At 38.9% G+C, this 13,380-nt stretch overlaps 1 long non-coding RNA gene across 1 annotated transcript in view; it reads right to left on the reverse strand.

Annotated features, from left to right (window-relative positions):
- Positions 1 to 551: 551 nt before the first annotated feature.
- The window catches only part of LOC134547872 (uncharacterized), a 28,570-nt gene continuing 15,741 nt past the window's right edge, over positions 552 to 13,380 (reverse strand). Inside the window, exons 4-6 of the long non-coding RNA XR_010079640.1 lie at positions 9,643 to 9,711; positions 5,119 to 5,275; positions 552 to 5,014 (exon numbers count right to left, since the gene is read on the reverse strand). This is a non-coding gene — a long non-coding RNA (uncharacterized LOC134547872). The remainder of the gene's footprint in view (positions 5,015 to 5,118; positions 5,276 to 9,642; positions 9,712 to 13,380) is intronic.

Below are 13,380 nucleotides of genomic sequence, written 5' to 3' on the forward strand. Positions count from 1 at the left end.
CAACTCTCTAACTGACCTATTTTATCTTTATTTGCTGCTATGTCTAGTCAAATGAAGAAATGTGCCTGAAGTGCCCTGTGTTTTATGAGTCATAGCCATGCTTGCCTAATCCTTGGGAAGAAGGAGCTCAGTGCCTTATTCACAAGATCTGACTGCCCAGATCTTTGGGAACCCAGAATTTTGTGGAGACACATTAATACAAACCATACAATGCTAAAGACAATGCAACCTTGGCAAACGTCCTAAACCAGCTTAGAGACATAAAATACACATTTATTTGAGCTCTTAGCAATTTTAGGAAGTTTACATTGACTTCATATGATAACTTTTTTCCCTGTAAGAACATATTTTCTCCTATGATAGTAGAGCTTTTTTTGGGAAACAAACCTTAGTGTGATGATTCATTTGCAAAGAAAATACAATGCAATTTTATTTCCATTCTGAGCTGAGGAAAATGTTGGGAATTATGCTGCACAGGCTGAGAGCCAAATGCCCAGAGAGACCTGAAAATAATGTAGTTACAACCATACGCTACACTGCTGAGTTTTTCCTTCAAACTGTTCACAGAAATATCAGTAAAAATGCCCCACAGAAAAACCCTGGCTTTGTGGAAGATTGGAAAGTGGCTAATCATGTTAATTACAGACCACACAGCTTGTCTTAACTCCCATTCAAAGGAGAGATTTATTAACGAAGCCATCACGTTTCAATAAAAGAACAGAAAGAAATCCATTTCATGTTTGATGTCCTTCTTGTTGTTTTATGTCCAAAGGTCCTTTGGGACAGGAGTTTTTCATCCGGAAAAGTAAAGCTGATGCAAGATAATGTGTCCTTCAGACAGACATACTCCTTCAGTCCTCTCTTAGAGACTTATCTGAGTTGCTGAGGCAACAAACACTTTGATTTGCCATAGGTCACACATACAAACTGGGAATCTCATCCACAGTTGTTTGAAGTTAATAGGATTTCTTTTCTGCTGGATGTTTACTTAGGCCATGTCGTAGAAGACACTGAGTCTCCATGAGGGAAATTTATTAGAGACTGGAGGAACTTGACTGGCCTTGCCATTTCTCATTCTGAGAAGGACACCATCCGGTGACCAGACAAGCGTCCCTCACTCCCAAACGTGTAGTGACAGCACAACATAATAACTCATGGATTCCACTCCAATGAATCACAGTAACCTCACTCAAGTCTATGAACTGGCATGAGGAGATAGAGCCTTGGTATTTTTCTTTTCTTTTTCTTCATATTTTCTGGTATGTTTTTATTAGTGCAATACAAATATCTGAGATGGGATTCATGTAACATGACTTTGGCCGTCTGAAAATGACAGCCTCTGTGGGGTTAATGAGCTCAAGGAACAGGATATGTTCAGTGTCTGCAGAGGTCAATGTTTCCACATTCCCCTTAGATGTTCAGGAGATGTAGTTGTTATCAGCACCACAGCATGGACAGTGATTCAGCTGAGCAGTCACTACTCCAGGGTGAATTTATGTGTTCTCCTTGGCTTTTCCTCTAGTGAATAGTGAAGATCCTCTTAAGATTAATTAATTCTTTTATAAAAAGCAGGTCATTTAAAAACCAAGCTAAACCAAACCCAACCGGGTGTACTCTATACACTGTATTTTATAATCAGTACAACTAGTGATTTAAAAGGACACATGACCATGGTTTAGCCTAGACAACTGATTTCTTAAAAGCTACAGTTGGTTAAACTGACTCCTAACCCTAATATTTGTGGAAAATCTGAAAACTAGATGCTGGGAAGAATGTAGAACTAAGAAAATGTCCTAATGACAACAGCCCAAAAACTCAATGGGGCCGTTCTGTTACCAGCATAATTTCCACTGTCAGCTGTCAACTTTTCAGCTCATGTGAAGCCAAGTTTACTATGGCTCTGTCCCCTACAGTCACTGAAGGCACCATACCAGTGAAGGGCCATACCAAATGCTCTGGCATGAGTCCAGTTGTTGTGCAGGACAGCTGCTGAATTGCCCCACCCAAAGCCCACCATGGCACTTCTAATATTTTCTCACTTTTTAAAGAGTCTGGTTTCCATTGCCTCCCTCTTGTATTCTGCCAGGCTTTTTCTTCCACAAAGCTTTCAGCAGCAGCTGAGGTTAGTGCTGTCAGCCAAGTACAGCACATACAAGCAGGGATCACCCAGGAAAAGCTGGCAGCCCTCGGGCATCCAGAAGCCCAGTTACTGGCATACATTTTTTTGTCACTGATTTATCTTTGCTATTTATCTGGACTCTTTATCATGTAAAACAGAAAACAAAAATCCTTGTGCTAAAACAGTGAAGCTTTCTTCTCCTCTGCTTCAACCTGTAAAATAATACAACTGATTCACTACATTGTTATGCCATGATATTTCTGCCACTTTAAACCAATTTTGGAGATGTGATCTAGAAGAAACAAAGGCAAGAAAAATCTTTGGGGTTCTATTTGACTTCATCAATAAATAACATAGCAAAGACTTTATGGGAATATATAAACAATATGGTAACATTTCTGATGGCACAGAATTGCCTGGGATGTTACTCACTGACAGCAGTACAGAAATAACCAGCAGGTGAATGTTAGGCATGAGTGTTATGCTTTCTTTCAAGGTCATTTAGAGGGTTTTTAAAAACAGAAAGTGACTTTTAAAGCCAGCCCTTATATTCATCTGCTCGATATCCCTCTCATACCAATGCTGTTTAAAAACGTGGTGGTCACACTAGCTGTGTCAGAGAGGTGAAGCTACTGTTGCAAAAGCAAACAGGACTTTGGCTTGCTGAATTTTACATGTATTGGAGAGATTCTCAGCCTCTCTTATGCTAATAAAAATCTATTTATTTCTTCTATAATTAATATCAAATGATGTTTGACAAAAAACTCAAAGAAAGATATTCTCATAGCATAATGGGACCTTAGTAACACTTCCTTTCCATAGCTGCCTGTGAAAAGGCTGACATTACACCAGTGACAATGAAAAATAAGGGCAAAGGAATTAAGACATTCAAATGTATTAAAATTACTTGAGAAGGGGTTCATCTGTTTAAGTCAGTCTTTTTCATGACATATAGAAATATTTATTTTTGTCTTCTGAGTCATCAGAAGTTACTTTAAGTTATCCATAGTTCTTTTGCGTAGATCTTACTAGAAACAGTTTTGCTAAACATTAATAATAGGATAACTTACGCCAAGAAGCCAAAATCATCACAATCCTGCTCTATACAGCCAGGTTGCACTTGGATACCTCTGTCTGTTTTGCACTCTTGCTTTCATGCCTTTCCCTCCATAGCTGACAGTAATAGCAGGAGAGCAACCACAGGCTGGGGTCCCTCAGAGCAATGCTATGAGACAGAGCTTGTCATAAGTTTAGGGCTTCTGCTGCTTTGTATGTGGAAATTATTTTACAGATGCTGCAATCTATGGGGCATGAAACGTTTTCTTGGGGCATCAGTCCTTATACCAGAACACAGAGTTAGCTGAACGTGGAAGGCTGTGTGGCTAGCAGGAGTGAGGATGGCTACCACACATTGCAATGACAGTTGCCCTCCAACACACCAATAGATACCAAGGCACACACAGGTACAGACAAATTATACACTGAACTGCTTTTGAAATGGTGGTTTGCAGGAGTCCAGCTGTCTAGTAAACCAAGTTTGTCCCTTTCCCAAGAACAGGCTTAGTGTTATACTTCTGCACTCTCTGTCCCTCTGGGCAGAGGATGTCCAGATTTACCAGCATGTCTTCTGCCCTTCCTATAATTTGCCATTTCTGCTTCTGTCTCAGTAATAGGAATAAAAAGTCCCATTAAAGTTCTTTTCATGATGTATGGCCAGGTCATGCTCTGTGGGTGAGCCCAAGGGTCCCCATCCTCCCCAGCCTGAATATATCCTGTCTCTCCCGGTACTTCCAAGAACACAAGTACGATCCAGCCCATTCTACCCTGAGTATAGAAAAGCCTGTGAAATACTACTTGGTGTTGCATTCCAGTAGGATACACTTCAGTTGTGAATGAAAGCCATCTCTCTGTGGTGTGAAAAATATTTTTCACGGGCTTGCCAAGAATTGGCCTTTTACTGCCAAGTTTTCATTTTCACTTTTCAGGGGCAATGTGCATAAATGCTACTACCCTTCACTAGGCAACTTGCAGCTGTTAGAAGGAAGAAAACTTCAGCAAAAGCTTGTTTTTTTCTTCAGCTTTTTTAAGGGGCATGAAACCCTGGAGCACAGGGAAAAGCAGTTTCCTGTTGCTGATGGTAATGATAAGCCATTACTGCTGATGAGCTCAGTGTGGAGCTGGAGAAAAAGGGTCTGGCTGCTCATCAGACTGAAGGTACAAGGCATTAAAGGGGATTAAACCAGCACAGCCTCTGCCAGCCTAATCCACTTGGCACCAATGAACTGTAGGGAGGCCTGGCTGCTTTGTGCTTATGGCATGTACAAGGAGGCTTAGAAAGAAAAGAAGTAGTAAGTTTAGTTGCTATGGAGGCTTTTGCTGGTAATTGACTTTTGTGATCCTTCCTTTTCTCCCCTCTCTTTTTTGTAATTGTTGATTAGAAACTGTGCACCACTCTATTTTAATGCCCATGAAATAAAGGAAGCTGCTATTTCACAGCGAAAAATCAGAACTTTAGGGCAGTACAAGAGCTTGTGAATATGCCATGTATGGTCAGAGCACTACCTGCAGCTCTGACTCTGCTAAGGCAGGTCCAAATTCATTCCAGGCAATGAAAACACTCTATGAAGTTATCTGAGAATGAGATTGGATTCCTATACCCTTTTTAAGTGTCCACAACACCATAAACCATAAACCAGTTACCATAAACCCAGGAAGGCAGCTTTCAATGGTGGTACATTGTCCTCCTATAAGGAAGCAGGAGCAGCAAAAATCAGATCTTCTACAGTGAATTTGATCCTGATGGAGGCAATTTCTGTTCTGAATGTGACTGATCCCCTTCTGATGGCTTCTGATCCCAGACACATGCTGGAAACAATAATGAAAGGTTGTATATGTCTGCAAGAAAAAAGAAAACATTATTCTTTATATTCTAGGGACAAAGATAGTATCTTCTCAGAAAAGGTCAGAGGAAGAGCATAATGCTAGGTATTTGCACTTACCCAGGTACCCCTGTCCTTTGACTCTGAAATGAGCGTGGAGAGGTTATGTTCCAGCCACCAGTAAAGGTTAACCTAGCAGCATCTCCAGAGAAAAATCTAAAAGCAGTTTTTTTCATCTGCAATCAGCAGTGAATACAATACATAGTGTTGTAGCCATCTGCAAAGAAAAGGATTTTTTCTTTTCTGAGCACTGGATATTTTGTTGTCATTTGGTTCTCTCTGTATTAATTCAGTGCATAAATTCAAAGGATAACATGGTTCAGACTGACTCTAGCAGGTACAATGTGTGTGTTATTCTCTTAATTAAGCTGTTGGAAAGAACTGAAACTGCAGTGTCAGTAGGGACAGGCCTGGAGTAGTGCAGTATTTGCTAAAAGGTAATTTTTAGGGATTAATGTAACAATGGTTCTGAAGACCTTTCCTCTTTTTACTTTTACTTATGACCTTTTCTGTCTAACAGAGTTTTCTGATTAAAGTTTTGAAAGGTGTAATATAAAACCAGTGAATTACTCCTTTGGAACAAGAAACCTGTTAAAATAAAGCACCGGGCATATATATTTGTAAGCTGAAGAGAAAGACAACATCAAAAAATCCACTAAACACACAAAAACTCAGAGGCAGATTTTTTTTAGAGGAAAAGCTATTTGAAAGGCTTTCATTTTCTTTGCTTTTGGAGTAACCACTATGGATGTGAAGATAAGAGATCATTAGACCTACATCAGCATGTGGCATAAGGGCTGCTCTTCTGTAGCCCATCAAGCATGCAATAACCCAACTGAAATTCCCACAGAGGTTAAACAATAGCCTCCTGTTTGTAGCTGCCTCCGGCTCATTTAGTAGAAAATGTATAACCCCAGTTTTATCAGATTCAGCTATAAAGACGAGGTGCTCAATATTTCCTGTGCTAAGTGGAGCTCTTTGATCCATTGTCCTGCTAATTACAAACGGGGTTGACCTCTTCCTGGATTTAACTTCTCTTGCCCATTTTTTTCTGGCTCCCTGTATTTGCTTAATTAGACGCAGCCATGAATGCTCCCACAGTTCAAGCCATCTTGAAGCACTTTGACTTGTCTGTGTGGATCCAGCACCCCATGAGTTAAGAGGCAGTCCTGCTCAAGGACTTGATGTAAAGGCCAGGGAAGTCAAGGAGAGACTCTAAGTCAAATGGCTAGATCCTGGTATGGTAAATAAAATCCAGCATGAGTGTAACTGGAGCCAGGCTAATTTGCACAAGCAGAGAATTCAGTCCAGAAGTTTACTTTCTAATTTTAAATTCAGAGTAACATTGTTTACACAATGGACATAAGAAAGACCAAATTAAGTGCTGTGGGAACACTCTATGTACAATTAGCAGAGGAAGAAAATGTTTCACTGTCTTTAAATATGTTCCATTTTCTTTGTGCGATTCAGGTGTGAAATGAGAGCTTATTTTCCAGTCTATCTATTGCTGATTTTTAGTTATTTGTAGACTTGTAGACAGCTGTTCTGGAAGGGATGCTGAAAGGCATTGCAGTCCCAGCCCCAAAGAACATGCCTATGTAATTTCTGGCATTTATTTATCTACTGCACTTTTAAAACCATGATAGGAACTCCTTTCTCCTTTAGTAATCTATTTTTGTGCTTTTCTGTGCTAGAAATTAGATTTTTTTTCTCCCTTTTATATCTATTTCTCCACAGCTGTAATATAGGCCCATTAGCTGTTTTCTTCCCATGGGATGGGGAAAATGATTTGCTCCTTTTTTTTTGTGATATCCCGTTATATATTTGAGTTCCTATATTCTTCTTTTCCCAGGCTAAAGAAACTTCTCTAAGTCATCTTTATTTCCACCTATGCTGGCAGTTTGTAGGACAAATTTCTAGGACCTTAGTTTAGCAGAGCTTGAGACAGACCTTAATTTAATGTGAAGTCCCCATCATCTGTGGGAAGCATGCTCCTCTTCCTAAGTGTTGACTGTCTGCTAAAACCTGTAGACAGCCTTAATACAATGCCTGGACAGATTATTAGTTCAGGGAGGAGCCATATGGCTTCCTTCTTCTCACTTTCACTAGGGGCCTGGGCATCCTGAGGGGTGTAGGAATGCAGAATCCTTCCAAGAAATCATATAACTTTGCACAATCTATGACAAGATGCATTAATGGGAAAAAAACATATAGACAGTGACCATTTTAATACTAAACCATGCTGATGGACCAGACAGAGATAGAATCAGGATCTTCCTTCCAAGAGGAAGGAAGCATGAAGCCATGCAGGTCACTTCCATGAACAAGAATTAGATAGATTGTGTCATGTTTCACTTTCAAGAGAGATCATGAGGAATTCTTCTCAATTTACATTCTGGAAACAAAGATCTCAGATAGAACTGTTTTGGCTAAATCTATATTTTACAGGTAGAGGGAAGGAAAGCAGAAGAGAATGGAAAAGGAGGGTAAAAACCCAAGAACGCCTCTTAGAAAGGTTTTTTTACTGTGCGATTGCATGCAGGATATGTTGAAATAAGTTTGAAGATTTTCCTTTGACAATGAAGCACAGATTACGTATCATAGAATATGTGCTCTTCCTTTCATTAAAGATGTTATTTTTTTTCATTATCAGGCTTTTGGTGCCTGCAAAATTAAGTGTGAACATTCAGTTCATCTATAGCTTTGTATGTGAATTTACACTAGAGAACACCTTTTCTCAAAACTTAGGATATATCAAAGGCATTGCTTGAGACAGCCACATTGGCAAGGGTTAAAAATGAAGTGTTTTAACAGCTTCAAAGCACTCCACTGGTTAATTCTGTCTCAGCAATATCTCAAACAGGAAGCACAGAAAGTTAGTAGTTTTTGGTGTCAGTCAGGATTTGGTGTTTTTTCTCTGATTGGAGTGCATAAATTATTTCAAATGTGTTCTTCAATTTGTTTTTATTTTAGGGATTCCATGTGGTTTCTCATATCATGTGTAGCTATTTCTTTAGAAAACTACATCTCCTTTTGTAAGCTTTTCAAAATCTGCAAAGAATTCCTGGAAACCAAAAAGCACATGTATGATTGCTTGGTGTGACAATCAAATGCCCCAAAAGCCTTGCTAAGATGTGGGATTCAGAGGATGATTCACTTCTACAGGCAATTCATACACACACATCTCTTCTCATCCCCAGATCCCAGCGCTTATAAATACAAAATATTTCTTATAGTTCTTCCTTTTTTTTTTTTTTTTTTTTTTATAATTTCCACTTCAGAAATGGAGTGTGTGTGTCATCATCCATGTGTTATCGACAGAGCCAAATACTGGGCAAATTCCAAAGCTACACAGCACAAATGAAGGTATGACCTCTGTGTTCTCCTGTATCCAGAAATATTCCTGTTCTAGGGAATTTCGAATCTCAAACACTGAAAACTTCAGAAGCTTTCAGAGAGTTTTGCATATTCTTATCATCAAACTCCTAATTAATGCGTGCTATGGCTCATGGGACAGCTACAGACATCTTCTCTGGCTCACAGGCACTCCATGAAAATACTGAGCCCGAGAACATCTTCCACTGCTTCTCATGAGTTCATGAAATCTAGTTGCCTTCACTTACTTTCTGTTGGTATGGTTTGGTTGTTTCATTTTGTTTTGGTTTTGTTTTTCTTCCTAAAAAAAACCCCCAAAAGCTATTTTGCACTTTCAAAGCACAGTTCAATTGAGTGTGTCATTAATGCTACAGTCACCTTGGGGAAGAGGTGAATTTCTTATATTTTCATGTTTAAGGAAACCAATATGGAGAATTGAAAGGGATGATAACTGAATTGTTTACTGTTACTGTGTACAATCTAGACATAAAACATGCTGCAATTAAAATTCTGCTCCTCCTAGGAGCATCATAGACGGTGTTAGAGCACACCAAACTCTAGAGCAACAACTTTCAGTGAGAAAGATATTTTTTGATTGTAAAATGTAGGTTGCCGGTCTTCTGTCCAGCACTCTTGTTTAAATGATGTTTAAATGATGTTTAAATGATGTTTAAATGATGTTTAAATGATGTTTAAATGATGTTTAAATGATGTTTAAATGATGTTTAAATGTTTAAATGTTTGTCTGCTGAGCCTTTCTTTGGCAGAGCATTGGTACAGTTTGCACATGAAGTGCTCACATGCCACACATCAGAATGGCAGGAGGAACATACAGCATACTCCTTCCCTTCCCTTCCCTTCCCTTCCCTTCCCTTCCCTTCCCTTCCCTTCCCTTCCCTTCCCTTCCCTTCCCTTCCCTTCCCTTCCCTTCCCTTCCCTTCCCTTCCCTTCCCTTCCCTTCCCTTCCCTTCCCTTCCCTTCCCTTCCCTTCCCTTCCCTTCCCTTCCCTTCCCTTCCCTTCCCTTCCCTTCCCTTCCCTTCCCTTCCCTTCCCTTCCCTTCCCTTCCCTTCCCTTCCCTTCCCTTCCCTTCCCTTCCCTTCCCTTCCCTTCCCTTCCCTTCCCTTCCCTTCCCATGCTGATGAGATCTTGTGTGCTTTGCAGACAACCATACAGTTCCTAATCAGGGAAAAGCAAAAATTTCAGCTGACCGTTCTTGAAGTGTTCATCCTCACAGGTTAAATCTTTTCATAAGTTTTGGCTGAAGGATCTTAACATCTCTGTCAGTAAAACAAAAATAACATTAGCAACTGGCAAATATCAGAATAGATAGATTTCTACCAGTTGATAGAAATGTCTTTTGAAAAAGACAAATTACAGTTTTTATTGCTAGAGCTTCACAGAGAGTGATAACAATACTGACAGAACTTAGGGACACATCTCGTCAGGACTGACATTCCTGGCAGCACTGTCACGCTCCTTGTATTTATCTTTTCTTTTACTCTAAATTGTAATTTTCAAAATAGCATATGACAAAAAGCACTCATCAGCTTCTCTCTTTAGTGGAGACCTTTTGGGCAGCTGGCTCACTGTTCCTTTCCCAGCCAGCATCTTCCCCTTTCTGCAGAGTTCAATGGGGGTGTAACATGAAGACATATCCATGGTAAGAGCTAGAATTCAGAGGCAGAATTTAAATTTAGGCCTAACTATTCTTGCCCCAAGCAAGCAAATGCCTAGAAACTGGCTATATTCAGATGCTGCAAAGTGCTGTACTTACACAGAGAATCCCACAGCTTCACTAAAGGTGTACAAGCAAAAAGGTGGTTAAGTGTGCTGACAGGTCTCACTGGGGAAGAGGTGACAGGGGCAGATGTCATCGTGCTGGTGTGACAGCAGAGACCACAGAACCTTGCCAAGATTCACATGGCTACCATTTTTCTTTTCCTGTGAAGTTATAATAGTAGTTTCTAATAATGGAAGAACTATTAAGATTAAACAAAAATAAACAAAAATAGTGATAATTTTTAAAAAAGGGAATCTTTTTTGCTGCTTGCTGGGGAATCTTGGTAATGAAAAAGAAGGACAGAAACAGTCAAGTTTTGAAAAAAAAAATCTTATTACTAATATTATAACATGTTGAGCATTTCTGTTTAATAGAAGTTTACATTCAGTGTCCAAATCTGTTTAGGAAAAGATCCAGTGACTAAAATATGGGAAAAGAGGTAGCACATTGTGAAAAAAGTAGAATCACCTTTCCTGAGGTAAAGATAACTGAGAACAAAGATACACCACGTCTTTACAGAGCACAGTTCTAACAAATGTGCAAATGTCTGTAGTCCCATCACATCCATGCAAATCAGACAGAAAAATCCAACTAATTTTTGGGGTTTTTTTGTTGTTGTTGTTTTTTGTTTGTTTGGTTGGTTGGTTTGGTTTGTTTTGGTTTTTTGTGGGTTTGTTTGTTTGTTTTTGGTTTTGGTTTTTTGGGTTTTTTTATGTCTTGGGGTTTTCTTTGGGTTTTTTGTTCGCTTATTTTGTTGGGATTTTCTAGTGTCTAGCTATCATGGCATTGTGAGGGACTTCAAACTGGAAGGAAATGTTTGAAGATCCTTATGCTGCTAATATTAAATCAGCCTTGGAATTTTCTAACTGTAGAAACTACAGTCTCCTAATTCCAAAGTCCTATACCTGAGAAGGGCAAACACTGAATGAAAGCGCTTCACAAATGATAAGAGGTCACTGAGTTAATAGTCAGACAGTGAGAGTAAGCATTGCTGGGTTATTTTCAGCTCTGAAAACAAGAAAGTCACAATGATTAATGCTACTCACAAAGCTAAGAACCACTGTGAAGTGAATGAATGAGCAGTGCAGGCATGGGAAAAAATACTAGTTGGAAAAAAAAAGGCTTACTTTTTAGTATTTATTTGATATTATTAAAATAAGATCTAGTAAAATAAGAAAAAAATAGATTCCTAGTCTTAAAAATAAGATTAAAAAACCCTCACACAATAAATAACCCCCACACAACTGCCATCCTCAGGGAGAAAATGGAACACAGTTAAGAAAATAAAATGTAAACGTAAAATGAGGGGAAAGAAAGTTGATAGGCACGGACATAATTTAGAATCTAGTCATTGTGGGACTCTGCCAACAGAAGCATAAACAGGTGAGTATAGAGAGCTAGTCAGTGTACTTATGAACAACAAGAAGGCTTTGAATGATTTCCATTTTTTTCTCAAATAAAGGATCCCCTGTAGTAGGGAGGGGAGGTTTCTGCATTGAAAAGGGTGACTTCACCAGTAAGAGGGAAACAGCAGTTGTGCTCAGAATGCATATGTTTATGTCATCTAAATAGATGCATTCCTGGACAGGATTTCTTAGAGCTTTCCTTGGCCCTGAGAAGAAATAGTTTTAATGCTGATAGACTCTAATTCACCTAGCTAGTATTAATTGCATTAGTGTATGAATTTTTAAATCTGAAAAGTGGTGTTTCAGGCAGATAAACTATTCTACAAGATAAACCAGCTTATTTGCATTTTCACTGTCAAACTATTTAAGGATGTCAATATTATTCCCAAATAAAATAGAGGTCTTAACAGAAAAATATCTTAAACAAAATAAAGCTTGCAAATGAGCTAGTATTTCTTTTACTTTTTTATCAAAATTAGAATTTTCCATTTCATTCAAAGACTTGATTAAAAGTGTCATTTTTCTTGATTGGTCTGTTTAGTAATTTAGTAATTTACCGATTTAGTCGGTAAAAAATAATTTACAGCTTTACGGAGTAATAAATTTACAATCCTTCAAGATGTACATTCCCACTTCTGAGGGGCTCATGATTTCCCAGCCTCTTCTGTGAGGATTGCATGTGCTGAATCTTCCTCAGAAGGTATTTAACTTAAATGCTTGTAGTCTAGATTAAAAGCATCAAGCTTCTCACAGAGCAGTTCTACCAAACTGCTAAATCAAATTTGGTTCAATAATTTGGAAACTTTAGATAGGAGCAATGTCCTTCTGCCCAGGAACTAGGGCCCCACAATTTATGTCTTTGTTAAATATTTAGTCATGAATTAACAACATGTAGTGCCACACTAAAACATTCCATTTGAGATCAGAGACCAGAAAGTTTATTTGAGCCTGCAGTCCTGCTTGACAAGATTTGTAGCGTGCACTTACCAAGCCAGTTGGTATATTCACAAAGGTACCAAAGGGTTCCCCCTCAAACATAGCTGTGGATGTCATCCATCTTATGATGCATTTTAACTCTGCTCTTTTCAGAAATACATAACCTGATGCCAAAAGGTGCTTAACATAATCTACAAGAGATCAGACATGAAGAAACTAAAAAGAGAAGGGGTTTTGTTTGCCATCACTTTCAGAAAGTGACTTGGGAGAGTTTGGCCAGTATATTTTAAGTATTGAAACACATCTATCAAAGAGCATAGCAGTAGCCTTTGGAGTTACTGGATTCATTCAAGCATAATTCTGAGGTAAATGGAAGGAAAAAAGAAAAAGAGCTGAAGCTGAGATGTCACTTGAGCTGTAAATATTTTATTTATTTGCCCTTGTTTTCTTGAATGAATTCATGATTGACCTGTACACAAAGATGTTCTCTGGGAGTAAGGGCAGCTGTTCCATAAGGATCACACAGGGCTGGCCACAATTCTTTTGCTATGATTAGGGGGAAAATAAGCTACCTGCCTTTGAGTACATGGGCAGGTGGCAACACCAGCAGAGGTTTCTTCTCCTGCAAGAGTAACATTCATCTCAGCATTTACATATACAAATATGAATGTTTGACTTTGCAGATTTATTCATCTATTAATCTAGCAGGAGAAGTAAAGGGAGGAGAGAGGGAATGTTAATGGAAAATCTTCGGTTTTTTTTAAAAAGAAACTGACCCCCTCTGAAAATCCATTATGTAGCATTACAGTGACCCGCAAGGTTCA

This window comes from Prinia subflava, chromosome 3 (genome assembly GCF_021018805.1).
Source record: "Prinia subflava isolate CZ2003 ecotype Zambia chromosome 3, Cam_Psub_1.2, whole genome shotgun sequence".
Classification (NCBI taxonomy): domain Eukaryota; kingdom Metazoa; phylum Chordata; class Aves; order Passeriformes; family Cisticolidae; genus Prinia; species Prinia subflava.